This window comes from Berghia stephanieae, chromosome 6 (genome assembly GCF_034508935.2).
Source record: "Berghia stephanieae isolate SIO BIC M18660-M18661 chromosome 6, UCSD_Bste_1.3, whole genome shotgun sequence".
Classification (NCBI taxonomy): domain Eukaryota; kingdom Metazoa; phylum Mollusca; class Gastropoda; order Nudibranchia; family Aeolidiidae; genus Berghia; species Berghia stephanieae.
The window spans coordinates 7,928,964-7,946,463 of record NC_088365.1 but is presented as its reverse complement, the minus strand read 5'-3'; the positions used below and the strand labels follow the sequence as shown (position 1 = coordinate 7,946,463).

Sequence of the window (17,500 nt, the reverse complement as noted above, 5' to 3'; positions counted from 1 at the left end):
CTTAGCCATAGTGAGCTGAAATAAACTTTCTTTTTTTTTTCTTCTCATCCTTTGAAAATGTTACCCATATGGTTTATTTCAAGGTGGGCAAAAAAGTTAACTAGAGTTTATGTTTCTTGCTCAAGGAAAAAATAAACTAAAACAAGACGCCGAAAGCGGGTCGCTAATCGGGAGCACACTGGAACAGTGACACATACGTCACAAATTCACGGTTTCGTGGACATGGCGACAGCCTACATGTCATGACAAGTAAAATCTGTAGACGCACCCGAGAGTAGGCTAAGATATCGTTTAACTCTCTCCTTACCAGCCATTTTCAGGATTTTCCCCAAAACTTCGCCCCCAACTAACACAAAAATAGATTTTTTATCACTCAAACACAATAGCAGTAAGTTCTTACGATTCATAATTTCTTTACCAAAACATGCTCTACAACACACTGTTCATTAAAAAAAAAAAAATGATGTACAAAAGAAATTTGAATAAGAAAAATGTTGGTTGTATCGTAACGAATGTGACGATTTTCCCATAGTTGGTAAGGAGAGGGTTAATTTTCTTTCACAATATTATTAACCCTTCAAGGATGGAGTTCAAACACACTTCAAAGATGCCATCAGTACATCCATTGTTTAAAGCATGAAATAACAAATCATATTTACAATATATATCCTTACCTTTGAAACACATGTAACACATTATATGCGACAATATTATATCTAAACCATTATTTTATATGACACAAGCTTTCGGATCGGAAGGTCCTGGGTTCGAGCCTCGCTCGGCGCATAGTAGAAGACACCAAGTTCGAATACTCTATCTATTTGCTTTGACAAATATTTTCCTTACATACGCATATTCATTCTCTTTGTCATTTTTTGGAATTTGATATGATATACGTTTCTCCTATGATGAAACAACAAAATCTTTATTCATAATCATTGTAGACACAGAAAAACAACAGCCTTTACACGGCGTCCTAATAGTTAATGATTTATGTCGACAAGGAAGAAGAAGGAAAAAAAGTGAAGCGCTGCAGAGTTCAAAAGAATGCTGACAAGGGTTAGATATATAAATGTGACCCGTCGTCTCAAAACGGTATTATGTCGGAACGAACCATATGCATAAAAGCCGAATTAAATTTAATTGGTCAAAAATATAAATGTTGCATTAGCACCCTAAAATATGTATCCATTTCTTCAATAAACATACAAACTCAACACAAGTCTGATATTTCTGACTATAAATTCAATTTTCAATATCTTAACTATCCCGACTTAATACCGTTTTGAGTCGAAGGGTCACAAATGCGATATTTATTTTATTTTGTATTTCTAAAGGACACGAAAATGAAAAAAAAAATAGCCCTCCATATTGTAAGCACATGGGCAATTTGTATCGCATTGGATGTTTGTGATCAAATCAACAGATGATCAACGGGTGTATACACAGAGACATTGGAATAATATCGGGGAGGGGGGGGGGGGGTGAGGGAAGGGAGGGGAAGGGGGGGGGGGGTCGTTTAGGACATGATGGGGGGAGAGGGGTGGGGTTGTTTGCAGGTGGATGGAAGAGAGCTGCCAGGAACGGGGACAGAGAAAAAAAAGGGTGCGGTGGGGGTGAGGGGGGTGGGGGGGGGGGGGGTGAGCAATATTAGATCTGGGTACGTAGCATGGAGAAAAGATCATCAATAATAGTTGAGCAAGGGCCAAGCCTAGGGATAAACGGAAATGAACTGGGTGCTCCATCAACGTCCGATAAAGGGACATAATTGTGTAACGTCTAGCTTTTATTATTATCTTCTTTTTTTTTAAAGGGCAAAACGGCATTCTGCGGGGTGGAGTTGTCTCCCCCCTCCTCCTCATCTTAGACAACACTGTTCGCTCCCCCGGGATTTCCTGCATTGGAACAATAGGAGGAAATTTGCGGGAAATGGTAAAACGTTCGTTAACGATGATCTGCTTGTAAGCGGCGCGCGCTGCTGAAATTAAGATGAACTTTTGTTGTATAATCAACGTTCACATTATTTGTTTAGCTTCGTCTCAAAACGGTGTTAAGTCGGGTTGATTAAAATTTTGAAAATTGAATTTATAGCCATAAATATCAGACTTGTGTTGAGTTTGTATGTTTTATTGAGGAGAATGGATACCATATTTCAGGGTGCTAATGCCAACAATTTATATTTTGACCAGTTTTAACATTTAATTCGGTTTTTAAGCATCTGGTTCGTTCCGACATAATACCGTTTTGAGACGATGGGTCACATTTGCTGGTTTGATAGCCGATCACAACTGCAGTCTTGTTTTAACATTGTTCTAATGGACAATATTTAGCGTTAATTTGAGAGTATTTCCATCACAACAAAGAACCCATATATACAACTTGAGCAATCAGACCTTAAATTAATTTTTAAAAAATTGAGCTTTTCTAAAAAAATAAAAAAATTGAGCATTTATATTAGCGCAATATCCACTTAACGTGCTCAATGCTCTTTACAAGGGGTCCCTGGTCAACAGCAACATTTAACATGTAGGACGAGACATGACGCCTGTTAGGCGATATTACAATTTTTCGACAAAGACACCGCTGTTAACGACAGGTACTCATTTTACACCTGAGTACTAGAGAATGGTATAGAGAGTTTTTCCAAGACTCAACTATGCGCCGAGCGAGGCTCGAACCCAGGACCTTCCGATCCGAAAGCGAGTGTCATACCACTAGAAAACATAGCCGCACATATAGAGCGCAATATCCACTAAACGTGGTCAAAGCGCTTTACAAGGGGTCCCTGGTCAACAGCAACACTTGACATGTAGGACGGGACATGTTGGGCGATATTACAATTTTTCCGGACAAGAGATAGCGCTGTTAACGACCATGTACTCATTTTACACGTGAGTATGTCGAGAGAATGTGAGTAAAGAGCCTATTCCAAGGACTCAACTATGCGCCGAGCGATGCTCGAACCCAGGACCTTCCGATCCGAAAGCGTGTGTCATTCATAAAAACAAACATAGTGTTTTCAGGTGCGTAAGACGATAATTTCACATTAATCATAGCTATTTTTTTACTTGGAATTCACTTTCCTGCATATCCAGGTTTAACCCGACGTGCACATGTTTTCAGGTCTGATTACCAAACGCAATTATTCGCTTGATTTAACATTGTTGTAATGGGCAATATTTGGAATGGCTTTGGGATTTTGTCCATTATAGCAATGGGCCCATAACAATTAGGATTATCAGACCTTACGGCTATGTAGTCTAGTGGTATGACACTCGCTTTCGGATCGGAAGGTCCTAGGTTCGAGCCTCGCTCGCTCGGCGCATAGTTGAGTCCTTGGAAAAGACTCTTTACTCACATTATCTCACCGTAACTCAAGTGTAAAATGAGTATATGGCCGTTAACAGCGTTGTCTCTATCCGAAGAAATTGTATTAGGCTTCACGTCCCGTCCTAAATGTTAAGTGTTGCATTTTGACCAGGGACCCCTTTGTAAAGCGCCTTGAGCACTTTTAGTGGAAATTACACTATATAAAATATAAAAATTCCATGCCGGGTTTATCCTAAACTTAAGACTGATTTGATACTGTGGGTTACATATTGAAAATTGATTGAAAGAGATCTTCACTCATTTATTCATTGAATTGATTCTTCTGGTTCATAAAAAAAACCTCTCAAAATAACCATATATGTGACCAGCCGTCTCAAAACGGTATTATGTCGGGATGACTAAAATGATGAAAATTGAATTTATATCTAAAAATTTCAGACTTGGGTAATGGTTATACATGTTTTATAAAGGAGGACGAATGCAGAATTTTAGAACTAGAAACTAACATTTCTTATTTTTGACCAGTTTTGCTTGAATTTGACATTTTTGCATGTGGATCATGACATAATACAGTTTTGAGACGATGGGTCATATATAGTCACGGTGAAATGACGCACAATAAAAATAATTACAACAATCGTAAATCAAGCAAGCCTGTTATTAGTGACAGTATTTATGCTTTGGTTTGAGAGTGTTTAAAGAAAATGAGCTTTTATGTAGCGCAATATCCACTAAAAGTGCACACACACGCACACACACACACACACACATATATATATATATATATATATATATATATATATATATATATATATATATATATGTATGTATATGTATATCATTTAATTTAATTTGAAGTCAATTTCCACAATACAAAATATCAATTCAAAAATTAACGATAAGCTCTTATCTTATGATGACAGGACAGGTTCGGATGAAATCCAAGCCAGCCTTTAAAGGGTTAATATAATATTATTCTCATCGTTTCCTCTGTAAACAACAACAACAATCCTGACATCCGTATCGCCACCTCCAGTGTCATCGAGGGACACTTCACGTTAATTAATGAACTCGTGGCCTTTTTAAAACTCTTTTTTACTCACATTTTCTCACTGTACTCAGGTGTAAAATGAGTACCTGGTCGTTAACAGCGTTGTGTCTGTCCGAAAGATAATGTAACATCGCCTAACAGGCGTCATGTCATGTCCTACATGTTAAGTGTTGTCGTTGGCCAGGGACCCCTTGTAAAGCGCTTTGAGCACATTTAGTGGATATTGCGCTATATAAAAGCTTGTTTTGTCCAATTACAACAATGAACTCGTAACAACTTGAGTAATCCGACCTGAAAATAAGTAAGTACACTTTGGTTGTGGGGGTCCCGGTAGCTCAGTGGGTAGAGCACTCGCTTCACAAGCAAAGGAACAAAGATCGATCCCGGTGCAGTCCAGATTTTTTTCTGACCCCTCTATCCACCCAGCAGTGAATGGGTAGCTGAGGCTGTTAGATTTGGCGGAAAGTACTTTGCGATAGACTAGCGTCCTATCAAAAGGATAGCAAGAAATTTCTATTGTCCGTTTCACACAATCAACAAGGCTACATAATATGTGACGCATCGTCGCAAAACAGAGTTTTGTCAAGGTGATTTAGATTCTGTGCGGCTATATGGTCTTGTGGTTTGAGAATCGCTTTCGGATTGGAAGGTCCTGGGTTCGAGCCTCGCACCATGACAATTTGAGTTATCAGGCCTGTATAATAAGCTGGTCGTTAACAGCGTTGTATCTGTCCGAAATAAAATGTAATATCGCCTAACAGGCGTCATGTCATGTCCTACATGTTAAGTGTTGTTGTTGACCAGGGACCCCTTGTAAAGCGCTTTGAGCACGTTTAGTGGATATTGCGCTACATAAAAGTTCAATTTTGTTACATATATATATATATATATATATATATATATATATATATATATAATAATGAAATTTATTTATATTGCGCCCACTCCTCTATACAATAAAGCTCTAGGCGCATAACAATAACTTCAATCCATTCAAATTTCTCTCTCTCGCTCTCTCTCTCGCTCTCTCTCTCTCTCTCTCTCTCTTTCTCTCTCTCTGCCACACGCTAACTCTATCTATCTATCTATCTCACTTCCAGTCGCTCTCGCTCGCTAACTCTCTCTCTCTCTCTCTCTCTCTCTCTCTCTCTCTCTCTCTCTCTCTCATTTAATTTAATTTGAAGTCAATTTCCACAATACAAAATATCAATTCAAAAATTAACGATAAGCTCTTATCTTATGATGACAGGACAGGTTCGGATGAAATCCAAGCCAGCCTTTAAAGGGTTAATATAATATTATTCTCATCGTTTCCTCTGTAAACAACAACAACAATCCTGACATCCGTATCGTCACCTCCAGTGTCATCTTGGGACACTTTACGTTAATTAATTAACTCGTGGCCGCTGCAATGCATTGATGCATAATGCAATTCGTTACCCTTGACGATAATTTTCTAAAGTATCCTCAACTCTAGTTGTGTTGTGCTGTGACAAAAACACGTCTTGAATTCATTATTATTATTATTATTATTATTATTATTATTATTATTATTTATTGTTATTGTTATTATTATTATTATTATATTATTATTATTTATTATTATTATTATTATTATTATTTTTTTTTTTTTTTGGCCAGGAAACTCGTTCTTTGTGCGGCTATGTGGTCTAGTGGTATGACGCTCTCTTTCGGATCGGAAGGTCCTGGGTTCGAGCCTCGCTCATCGCATAGTTGAGTCCTTGGAAAAAGCTCTTTACTCACATTTTCTCGCCGTATTCGGGTGCAAAAAATGAGTACCTGGGCGTTAACAGCGTTGTCTCTGTCAGGAAAAAAAAATTGTAATATCGCCTAAGAGGCGTCATGTCTCGTCTTACTTGTTAAGTGTTGGTGTTGGACAGGGACCCCTTGTAAAGCGCTCTGAGCACGTTTAGTGGATATTGCTCTATATAAATGCTCCATTAAAAAAATAAATTGATTAAAAAGACCCTCATCTTGCCAAAAGATCTCAAAAACACGAGATTTCAAGAAAGTCACAGATTTGAGAGTTTTTGTAAAAGAAAAGGAATAAAAAATGACTCTTATAACTACCTTTACGTTTACGATTCGACTTTTGTTTTGTATCTTTTATACAAGTCATTTTTTACTCCCTTTATTTTACTATACATTTTATAGATAGAACGAAGATGACGTCACTCATTCCTTTGTTATAGATAGTTCGAAGATGACGTCACTCAGGTCTTTGTTATTGTTTTTTGCCATCCGCGTTTATGAGTAATGCTCACTAAACTGTATTAACCAGACTATAAACGTTCATGGATACACACAGTTTTGTGTGTTGGTCCGTTATACTTCCGGATGGCAATGTTATGAGCTTCTTAGCCAAGCGCATACTATCTTTAGTTTTTTTTTGCCATCCACATTTAACTGTATTATCCAGACTATAAAAGTTCATGGTTACACACAGTTATGTATGTTGGTCCGTTATATTTCAGGATGGCAATGTTGTGAGCTTCTTGGCCAAGCGCATACTATCTATTGACTCATATATAGATAGTATGCGTTTGGCTAAGAGACTCATAACATTGCTATCCGGAAGTATAACGAACAACACATATATTACACTATGTGTAATCTTAAACGTTTATAGTCTGGTTAATACAGTTTAGTGAGAATCACTCACAAACGCGGATGGCAAAATACAATAACAAAGGCTTGAGTGACGTCATCATCGTTCTATCTATAGGCATCTCTAAATTTGGAGAGTTTTCCATAGGATAAGATTCATTTTATTCGATCGATATCTGGAGGACGAGATTTCTGGTCAAATTTTTAAAAATGTGTTTCTTTTTTTCCTGAACACGACAGAAGTCCCTTGTGTTCTATTTGTACATTGAACAACGAGTGAATTACTTAGTAAATTTTTGATGAAGAGTTTCCGAAGGAGCATCATCGAACCTTTTCGAAATTTCAGAATAAATGTTTTGTCCATTTTTAAACATAAAATTATTCTTTTTAACGAAAAAGAGTTTATCACGTACGACACATTTTCCTTTTGTTGACAACAATAATAGATAGTCTGTATGCTGTTTTGACAAATTAATATGAACAAGAATCTTAGAATTTTGAAATACGTCACTTAACAATTATAATAAAAATAGTAAACGTAGTGATAAACTTCTAGTAATAATAATAATAATAATAATAATAATAATAATAATAATAATAATAATAATGATAATAATAATAATAATGATAATAATAAATAATAATAATAATAATAATAATATAATAATGATAATAATAATAATAATAATAATAATAATAATAATGATAATAATAATAATAATAATAATAATGATGATGATAATAATAATAATAATAATAATAATAATAATAATAATAATAATAATAATAATAATAATAATAATAATAATAATAATCATCATCATTATCATCATTATCATCATCATCATCATCATCATCATCATCATCATCATCATCATCTTTAACCTTTCCTTCAAGATTAATGAAGCAATCGCAAACATAAACAAACAAAATGTCATTAGTATAATATAATTTTGATTATGTAAATAACATATTAATTAGTTGAAATGCATCTGTACAGATAACCTATTTCTGATATTATCACCACCCATGCCACCCATAACGATTGTGTTCTGCCGTACAATGAAAAAAACAAAACAAAACAAAACACATAAATTTTTAAAAAATGTGGTCAGAAAAAAAAAACGTCCTTGAAATCTCGATAAATTGGATTCAATAGTCTGATGTCATGTCGCCCAGCAACGACTGCCATCGTGGTCCTAAATAAAGAAAATCGGTACTTTTTATTCTTCATGCTGGCTAGAACTTTTTATATGTCTTGTGATCAGAATGTGTAAAAGTCAAAACATGATCAGATTTATAATGTTTTTTTCCCTCTGGATACGCTTTTATGCTCGTCGGAGAAATATTTCATAAGGGCTTCCGCCATTGTTCCGATAGTTTAGAGGCAGTTACTAAGTTACCATGCGTCATTACGAGGGAAGTGACGTTGCGACTGTTGAAGCGTATTAGGATGACGTTCATCTTTTCAAAAACTCTAAAACCAGAGAGTTCCAGTGTTTAAAAAAAAACTAGACGATGGTCATTTTAATATGATGTGTGATGAGCTTTTATATAGCGCAATATCCACTAAACGTGCTCAAAACGCCTTACAATGGGTCCCGCCCTGCCCAACAGCAACACTTCACATGTAGGACGGACATGAATGACGCCTGTTCGGCGATATTACACCATTTTTTTTTCGGACAGAGACAACGCTGTTAACAGCCAAGTACTCATTTTACACCTGAGTACGGTGAGAGAATGTGAGTAAAGATCCTTTTTTCAAGGAGTCAACTATGAGCCTAACGAGGCTCGAACCCAGGATCTTCCGATCCGAAAGCATGTGTCATACCACAAGACCACATGATATAAAAAATAAAATAAAATTCCCCTTATTCATCCCATATGGAGAAATTTGTCTCTAGGGTCTATTCCAAGGGAAGACTGGAATAATCCAGGCGTCAGCCGCAGTGCAGCGCCGCAACGCAAATGAGCTAGGGCGAGGTGACTTGCTCAAGGCCACACACACACACACAGCGCAGCGGCGGGTGATCGAACTCGATACCTTTCGGGTACGAAGCAAAGACCGTACCGCTGATTTCAGTCGATCGATATTTGAAGGACTCGTTTTCTGGCCAAAATTAAAAAAAAAATTGTTGGCTTTTTTTTTTCAAGAATACGTCAGTTTGTGTGTGTGTGTGTGTGTGTGTGTGTGTGTGTGTGTGTAGTATATTTTATAATAGTGACCTTTCACCTCCATCCAGGTTCATGTCGCTGTAAACAATGGGTTATCAAAAAAAAAAACAAAAAACAAAACAAACTTGAGCTTTTATATAGCGCAATATCCACTAAACGTGCTCAAAGCGCTTTACAAGGGGTCCCTGACCAACAACAACACGTAACATTTAGAACGGGACAATACGCCTGTTAGGCGATATTACAAATTTTATTTTGGACAAAGCCAACGCTGTTAACGGCCAGGTACTCGTTTTACACCTGGGTACGGTGAGAGAATGTGAGTAAGGACTCAACTATGCGCCGAACGCGAGGCTCGAACCCACGACCTTCCGATCCGAAAGCGAGTGTCATACCACTAGACCACATAGCCGTACAATCAGACCTGCATACGAGTACATGTCGCCTTAACCCTTTTGATAGCATTGACATCGATGTGAAATCAATTTCCACCAAATAAATCAAACATTAAAAAATGATAAGATTTTATAACAGAATAGGATTAAATCACCCATCATGTCTATGTCAATATTGTATTGTTATAAATGTGTAACCAAATGACAAATCGCCACTTTTTTAAGGACAATAAAGATTTATTATTATTATTATTATTATTATTATTATTATTATTATTATTATTATTATTATTATTATTATTATTATTATATTATTATTATTATTATTATCATTATTATTATTATTATATTATTATTATTATTATTATTATTATTATTATTATTATTATTATTATTATTATTATTATTAATTCTTATACGGTTAACGTTAACTTTGTGTGTGTGTGTGTTGACGAGAAGCCAAAATATACACTGCTTTTGTTGTGTTAATTCATCTTGATAGGAGATGAATAATACTCCTGTTTAGCTAATTATCTATAATAATTCTCTATCACGTAAAGAGGTAAAGAACAGTGTTAACAAAATAAATAAATAAATGAGTAGATAAATAAATAAGCATAATAAATAGACGAATAACGAAGCCAGGAACATGGGTGGATTGCCCCAATCATAATTCATTATATAATTATCATAAATGCCCGTAATCAAATGATACTGAGTAATTCTCAATACTAATTTGATATAGAACTATAAAAGCGATTAGGTTTTGGGGGTGCATTTGCTTAATTGGAATATTCGCGGTCAAAAACATAAAATAAATGATTTATTTTTCCTTTATTTTGCACCGGACAGAGTTTTGATGGCGTTGATGGCTAGCGAGACAAAAATAAACGCGACTCCGAGCATTTCATTTGTCCACACTTTTTCGACAGCTATTTATTTATTTCTACTTGACTTTATGCGCCAAATCCTTAGTTTTTACTTTTATTATTATTTAACCCTCTCCTTACCACCTATTGGAAAATCGTCATATTTGTTACGATGCAACCGTCACTTTTCTCATCCAGATTTCATTTCTTTTTGCCATAGCTATAAAAAATTACATTCTGTAACAGAGTTCATATTGGCGAGAAATATTATGTATAGAATGTGCTTGTTGCTTTTCTGTTTGAGTAAGATATGTCTGCTTTTCTGTTGGGTGGTTGTGAAGTTTTGGGGAAAATTCTGAAAATGGCTGGTAAGGAGAGGGTTAACTCAAAAATAATCATGAAAACAAAATTCTTTCATATGGTTTAAGATGACTCAATAATATGATGTATTGTTCAGTCCATTGTTCAAAAATACTATTTTGGCACACTTTGTAATGGTCATGATAAGTAAAACACTGAACCAGGCAGAAAATAAAAAGTTCTTCTAGATATATCTAGATACATGTATAAAGGAATAATTCAAACAAAAAAACAAACAACAACAACAAAAAAGAACAAAAAACCCCCCAAAAACCTGAATATAAAATAAAACAGAAAAACGTCTTAAAAGCAACCCCCCAAACCCCCCCCCCCCAAAAAAAAAAAACCAAAAAACAAAACAAAAAACAAAACAAAAACAAAACAAAAAACAAAACAAACAAAAGCAAACATACAGCCCCCCCCCACAAATAACAAACAAACAAACAACAACAAAAGAACTCAACAAAAAACAACAAGAAACAAAGAGAAAAACAAAACAAAACATAACAAAATAAAATTTAACAAAATAGAACAAAACAAACAATCAAAACAACCCCCCCCCCCAGCCAATGGAAAACCTTTTCGCTAGATTTACTTACTTTCCCCCTATATATATGTACATATGTATATATTTATGAGTGTTGGTGGGTACTTGTAGGTACGAAAGTGCTCGATAATGGTGGTTAGAGCTAATATATATTGCAAATTTTCACTCACAAGTGTAAAAAACACAGAAACGAGTCGTCTCGGCCAAAATAATGTGAGTGAAAATTTGCATTATATCTATATATAATGTTGTAATGTTGTATTGTCGATATCTATCCATTTATAATTCCAATCGGACTTCCAGCAGGGGGAGGCGGGGGGGGGGGGGGGGGGGGCATTGTTGGTGTTGTTAAACAATGTTGCATTTCCCAAGTAGATAATCCTATTTCATTACGATATCCTAAATGTCACTCACTCAATTATGACGCTACGGTATATATCTAGACCACAATAAATCACAAACAAAGGTGGGTACGAGGATGTGCATGGATTAGCTGGTGCTGGCAACATTATTTTCTACCTCCGAGCAAGACTCGAATCCAGGACCTTCCAATCCGAAAGCGAGTGTCATACCACTAGGCCACATAGCCATTTAAGGTTCTTATTTATCCTGGCTACAAATTAAACTTTCTTCACCCAGCCCATCGTTCCTGAGTGTGTCAGTATACTGATACTACTGTATTCTGGAAAAACCAATATTTAAAAATTTGGCCAGAAAACTCGTCCTTCAAATATCGATCGATTTAAATGATTCTCATCTTGGCAAAAACTCTCAAACCTGGGACTTCGCGAAGTCCCAGGTTTGAGAGTTTTTGCCAAGATGAGGTTCATTTAAATCGATCGATATTTGAAGGACGAGTTTTCTGGCCAAATTTTTAAATATGGGTTCTTTCCAGAGTACGGCAATACAGCTCTTTATAGGGAATGAGATTAGCGGATGAGTAGCGTCCCTTGATTGGACATCACCCATAGTCTGTGACGTCACCGGCGGAAAAGTTATTAGAGAGGGAACGTCATGTTGGTTGTGCTCATGCGTCTCTCGTCCTCGCTTCCGGTGAAAGCGGCTTGAGACACTTAAAAACCAAATTGACGTTCTCTCTGTGCACAAATAGTAAAATCATATATCGGTCTCGAAAGTGGTGACAATGGGAGAAAATAACATGATTCGTTCTTTCCTTCTACTATCGCAGCCACATTCGTGGGCATAATGCGGCTATGTGGTCTAGTCGTATGACACTCGCTTTCAGATCGGAAGGTCCTGGGTTCGAGCCTCGCTCGGCGCATAGTTGAGTCCTTGGAAAAGACTCTTTACTCACATTCTATCACCGTACTCAGGTGTAAAATGAGTACCTGGCCGTTAACAGCGTTGTCTATGTCCGAAAAATTGTAATATCGCCTGACAGGCGTCATGTCCCGCTTTGAGCACATTTTAGTGGATTTTGCGCTATATAAAAGCTCAATCTTCTTTAATGTACTATGGTGCCAAAAAGCAACTGAACAAATAATGTTAATTGCACATCTTGGCACCTAAATCTATGAAGTGTACCGAACTCATGATTAAATGATATTAGATCAAATTGATAGACGGAACGCCGTCCTCTGTCATTCTTGTTATATATTGATTTATGATATCGATATCTTTATCAAACAATATCGAGGAAAGATCAATACGGTGTATGATCAATAACTAATGTATCGACCAGCGTTAAAGACTCAGCATTGAAATCAATTGTGACCCATCGTCTCAAAACGGTATTATGTCGGAACGAACCACATGCTTAAAAGCCGAATTAAATGTTAAACTGGTCAAAAATATAAATTGTTGGCACTAGCACCCTATAATATGGTATCCATTCTCCTCAATAAAACGTACAAACTCAACACAAGTCTGATATTTCTGGCTATAAATTCAATTTTTCACAATCTTAACCATCCCGACTTAATACCGTTTTGAGGCGAAGGGTCACAATTTGCCAACTCAATCTAGGACAGGAGAAAATGCTGAGAATGAGAGGCACTTGGAATAAAAGTGTTGGTTCTAAGAGTAGGGAGCCTATTATATCAATTAGTGCTCACACCGTTTCTCATTTCGTAACAAAAGCAAGCACCATTGACCAGGTTTAGTGCCCATATAAGTGACAATGTTACTTAAAATGTCTGCTCTATTTGTTCAAAGCTTTTCCCCCCCACACATTTCAGCCCTCTTTACTCGGGTGGAAATACATTCATGTATTTAGTGTGTAAGTGATCTCGCACAACAGCAGGATTAAAACCAAGGACCAAAACTGAATTAAATTGAAATTTTATGCGTACATACAGAGAAACCGTACACAACACAGGGTGTCCACAAAGTCTTTCCCTGATTTCAAAGACTTACTATTTTAACACCTTTATAGATATTTGGGGAGCGAAGTGGCCGAGTGGTTAAGGCATTGCACTGTGACCCGGCTTGACCCGGGTTCGAGCCCCGCTTCAGGCACTTTCGTTTTTTTCCTTGAGCAAGATTATTAACCCCCGATTTGCTCACTTGGACAACATGGGTGATTCCTGTTAACATCAGACATCTTGTTTGTTAGTTATCTATATTCCTTCGTGGAATGCCGAGGCGACGGTATCTTATGATATCGTGGCGGAAAAGGCATAATTAAAAAAATATAGATATTTACATCTGGTTTTCACCATTTTCTAAGGTAAAGCCATACATCTATACCATTTAGCCTTAGACATCACCAAATTTACCAAAGTCAACATAAACTTAAAAGACCTCATTTTTCTCTTCTCCTATATCGGAATAACAACAGTGCGACAAAAATTGCTTGGTTGACGGGAGTGTGATCAATCTTTCACTATATGTCTCAGCAAATTTAGATTATCTTCTTTAAATTTTTTTTGGTGGTGATGGGGGGGGGGGGGGGGGGGGGGGGGGTGGTCCTTAAACTGAGCTATGAAAGCTTGCTGTTTAGAGTCGCGATTTCCCGCGAGATTTCAGTTGCCGAATAACGGGTTGAATATTTTAGTAAGTTGCCGACAACTACGCAGTTTTCATGAATTCTTTTAAACAAAAGAGAAGTGAGGCCAAAATAAATAATTAAATAAATAAATAAATAAATAAATAAATAAATAAATAAATAAATAAATAAATAAATAAATAAATATCTCAAGTTTTTCCTCTAGTTTTTCCAGGGCAAGCATTTTGAAAATTGGGATTACATAAACCAGCGGATTAACCTGTTTTCTTGACAACGACTGAAAGACGGAATAATTTTGGAACAAAACGTAATTTTACAATAAATTTGACACCTGACGACAACAAACACTGTTAATTAAATAATCAGGAAGATATTAGAACGTTTTGGATGATTCTTCCCTTTAAATAAAAAAAAAATTAGATCTTGTTCCATTTTACTGAAATAATTCTGGCCGATTCACACGATCCGGTGATCAGGGAAGGAAATTGGCGACTCGCGAAGAGATGGAAGTCGGTTTGGACGAATTTAATTTAATCCCTCGAGGGGGCTGGGACATAATATATTCGCGAAACTAGGTGAGAAGTTGCCAGGCTTCTCCACCAGGAAGAGGAGATACTACGTGGTAGCGAATCTGCTTTGGTCGAGAACCTACCTACCGGCAAAATGTCTTCATCAGTGGGAACTTTCCACCTGCCCAATGTGAGAAAGAACCCGAAACCGGAGGAGAGCATCTAGTTGAACAGTGTGTTGTTACGAAGCTTATTATCAATAATATCTATCAAGAAAAACTGGACAATCTATTGAAGCAGTATAGATCAATATAGATCAATACCAGGACTTGTGCTGACTGAAAATCATGATATGTTTTTTTTTTTGGAATGACCAGTTGGGTAAATATACGAAGCAATGAGAGGCTGTTTTAGCATTTTGAAGCTTGAAACAGAATTTGCAAGTTTGATATAATATATCATTAGACATTACTTACTAATAATTATAGATGTTAAAACGAGAGTACAAGTCTTTTGTTGTGAGTCCTTGGTATGACATCTTTCAGCTTGTCTATCAAGTACTCACAACAAGAGATAATATGAGAACTAAAGCTAAAATAATATTGAGCATTTATTTTTAGATTTTTATCTATAAAAGATTTTTATTTATATATATTTACGTGCTCAAGGCGCTTTACAAGGTGTCTTTGACCAACAGCAAAACGAAACAGGAAGAACGAGACACCTGTCAGGCGATATTACATTTTATTTCCGGACAAAGACAACGCTGTTAACGGCCAGGTACTCATTTTACACGTGAGTACCGTGAAAGAAAAAAAGAAAGAGATGTAGACAGAGTGAGAGAGAGAAAGAGAGAGAGAGAGAGAGAGAGAGAGAGAGAGAAAGAGAGAGATAGAAAGAGAGAATGAGAGAGATAGAGAGAAAGTGTGTGCGTGTGTGTTTGTGTGTGTGTGTGTGTGTGTGTGTGAGAGAGAGAGAGAGAGAGAGAGAGAGAGAGGGAGGAGAGGGGGTGATAAAGAAATATAGACACTAATAAAGAGTGAATAAACATATCAATAAACCGATAAATCATTTTACAAATTAAGAACACAAAATTACTCAGCCATGTGAGATTGAATTTTTTACCAAAAAGGTGTGGTTTAAAAAAAAAATCCCCCCCCCTCCCCCACACCTCCGTCATTTAACGCTTCGATTTAATTTCCTTAATCTCCCATTCATTGAACCTTTTCCATGCCACTTTCAAACATCCACGCCTGGAAACGAAGTGTGAAAACGTTAAGCGGCCCGATAAATAACCCGATCATTCTGTGTGGAAATTGGCCGTCTTCGTTAATAATGCAACACGCGTCCAAGTTAAATGCATCTTTTTATTATATCTATCTTTTCTTTCTTTATTTCTTTCTTTCTTTCTTTCTTTCTTTCTTTCTTCTTCTTCTTCTTCTTCTTCTTCTTCTTCTTCTTCTTCTTCTTCTTCTTCTTCTTCTTCTACTTCATCATCATCATCATCATCATCATCATCATCATCATCATCATCATCATCATCATCATCATCTTCTTCTTCTTCTTCTTCTTCTTCTTCTTCGTCTTCTTCTTCTTCTACTGCGGTTTTATCCCTTGGAGACCTCAATAGCGCATGTTCACGAATTTCAACCATGCTCGATGCGTTTTGTAATACTGCATTTATTCTCGAGCAAAATATGAATATGTCGACCATCGACATAACACGGTATAATATAATTTGTGTTGTATTTGTGCGGTTATGTGGTCTAGTGGTATGACACTCGCTTTCAGATCGGAAGGTCCTGGGTCGAGCCTCGCTCGGCGCGTAGTTGAGTCCTTGGAGAAGGCTCTTTACTCACATTCTCTCACCGTACTCAGGTGTAAAATGAGTACCTGGTCGTTAACAGCGTTGTCTTTGTCCGAAAAATTGTAACATAACATAACACGTCATGTCCTTTCCTACATGTTAAAAGTTGCTGTTGACCAGGGACCCCTTGTAAAGTGCTTTGAGCATATTTGGTGGATAATGCGCTATTTAAAAGCTCAATTAAATTTTTTTTTAAATAATATAATTTGTGTTGTATAATATCCATCGGCGATAACTTTAGGAAGCTTTTAAAAACATTCCTATTCAGACAGGCTTTTGAATAGTTATAGTATTTCAGTTTTGTGTTATCTGTTGTCTTTATATGTATTGACTGTTTCCCTCTCAGCCAAAAACTCCGACAAGGGAACGAACAAAACCAAGTATATAATCTCATTCCAAGACAATAACAAAAAGCAAGTTGGATAACAGATATAAGGGTAATTGACCTTCCTGCCCACTATTGGAGGTCAGGAACCCCACCCAGACAAAAGCTGTGATTAACGCATACCCATAATAGATAGGTTGTGTAGCTTACATCCAGTACGACTATGTGGTCTTGTAGTATGACACTGGCCTTCTGATCGGAAAGTCCAGGGTTCGAGTTCGCCAACTCTGAGCGGCGCACAGTTAGTTGAGTCCTTGGAAAAATGCTCTTTTCTCACATTCTCTCATCGTTACCATGCGTGAAAGAGTAGTACATAGCCGTTTACAGCGTTGAAGTTTTGGGGGAAATTCTGAAAATGGCTGGTAAGGAGAGGGTTAACTTCAAAATTGTCGGAAAAAAACGTTTTTCTTTTT

The 17,500-nt window shown here is 36.6% G+C and overlaps 1 protein-coding gene across 1 annotated transcript in view; it reads right to left on the bottom strand.

Moving 5' to 3' along the window:
- LOC144974414 (potassium voltage-gated channel subfamily A member 1-like) overlaps nucleotides 1-17,500 on the bottom strand; it is a 191,702-nt gene that overhangs the window by 83,950 nt on the left and 90,252 nt on the right. The gene's annotated exons all lie outside the window — the stretch shown is intronic.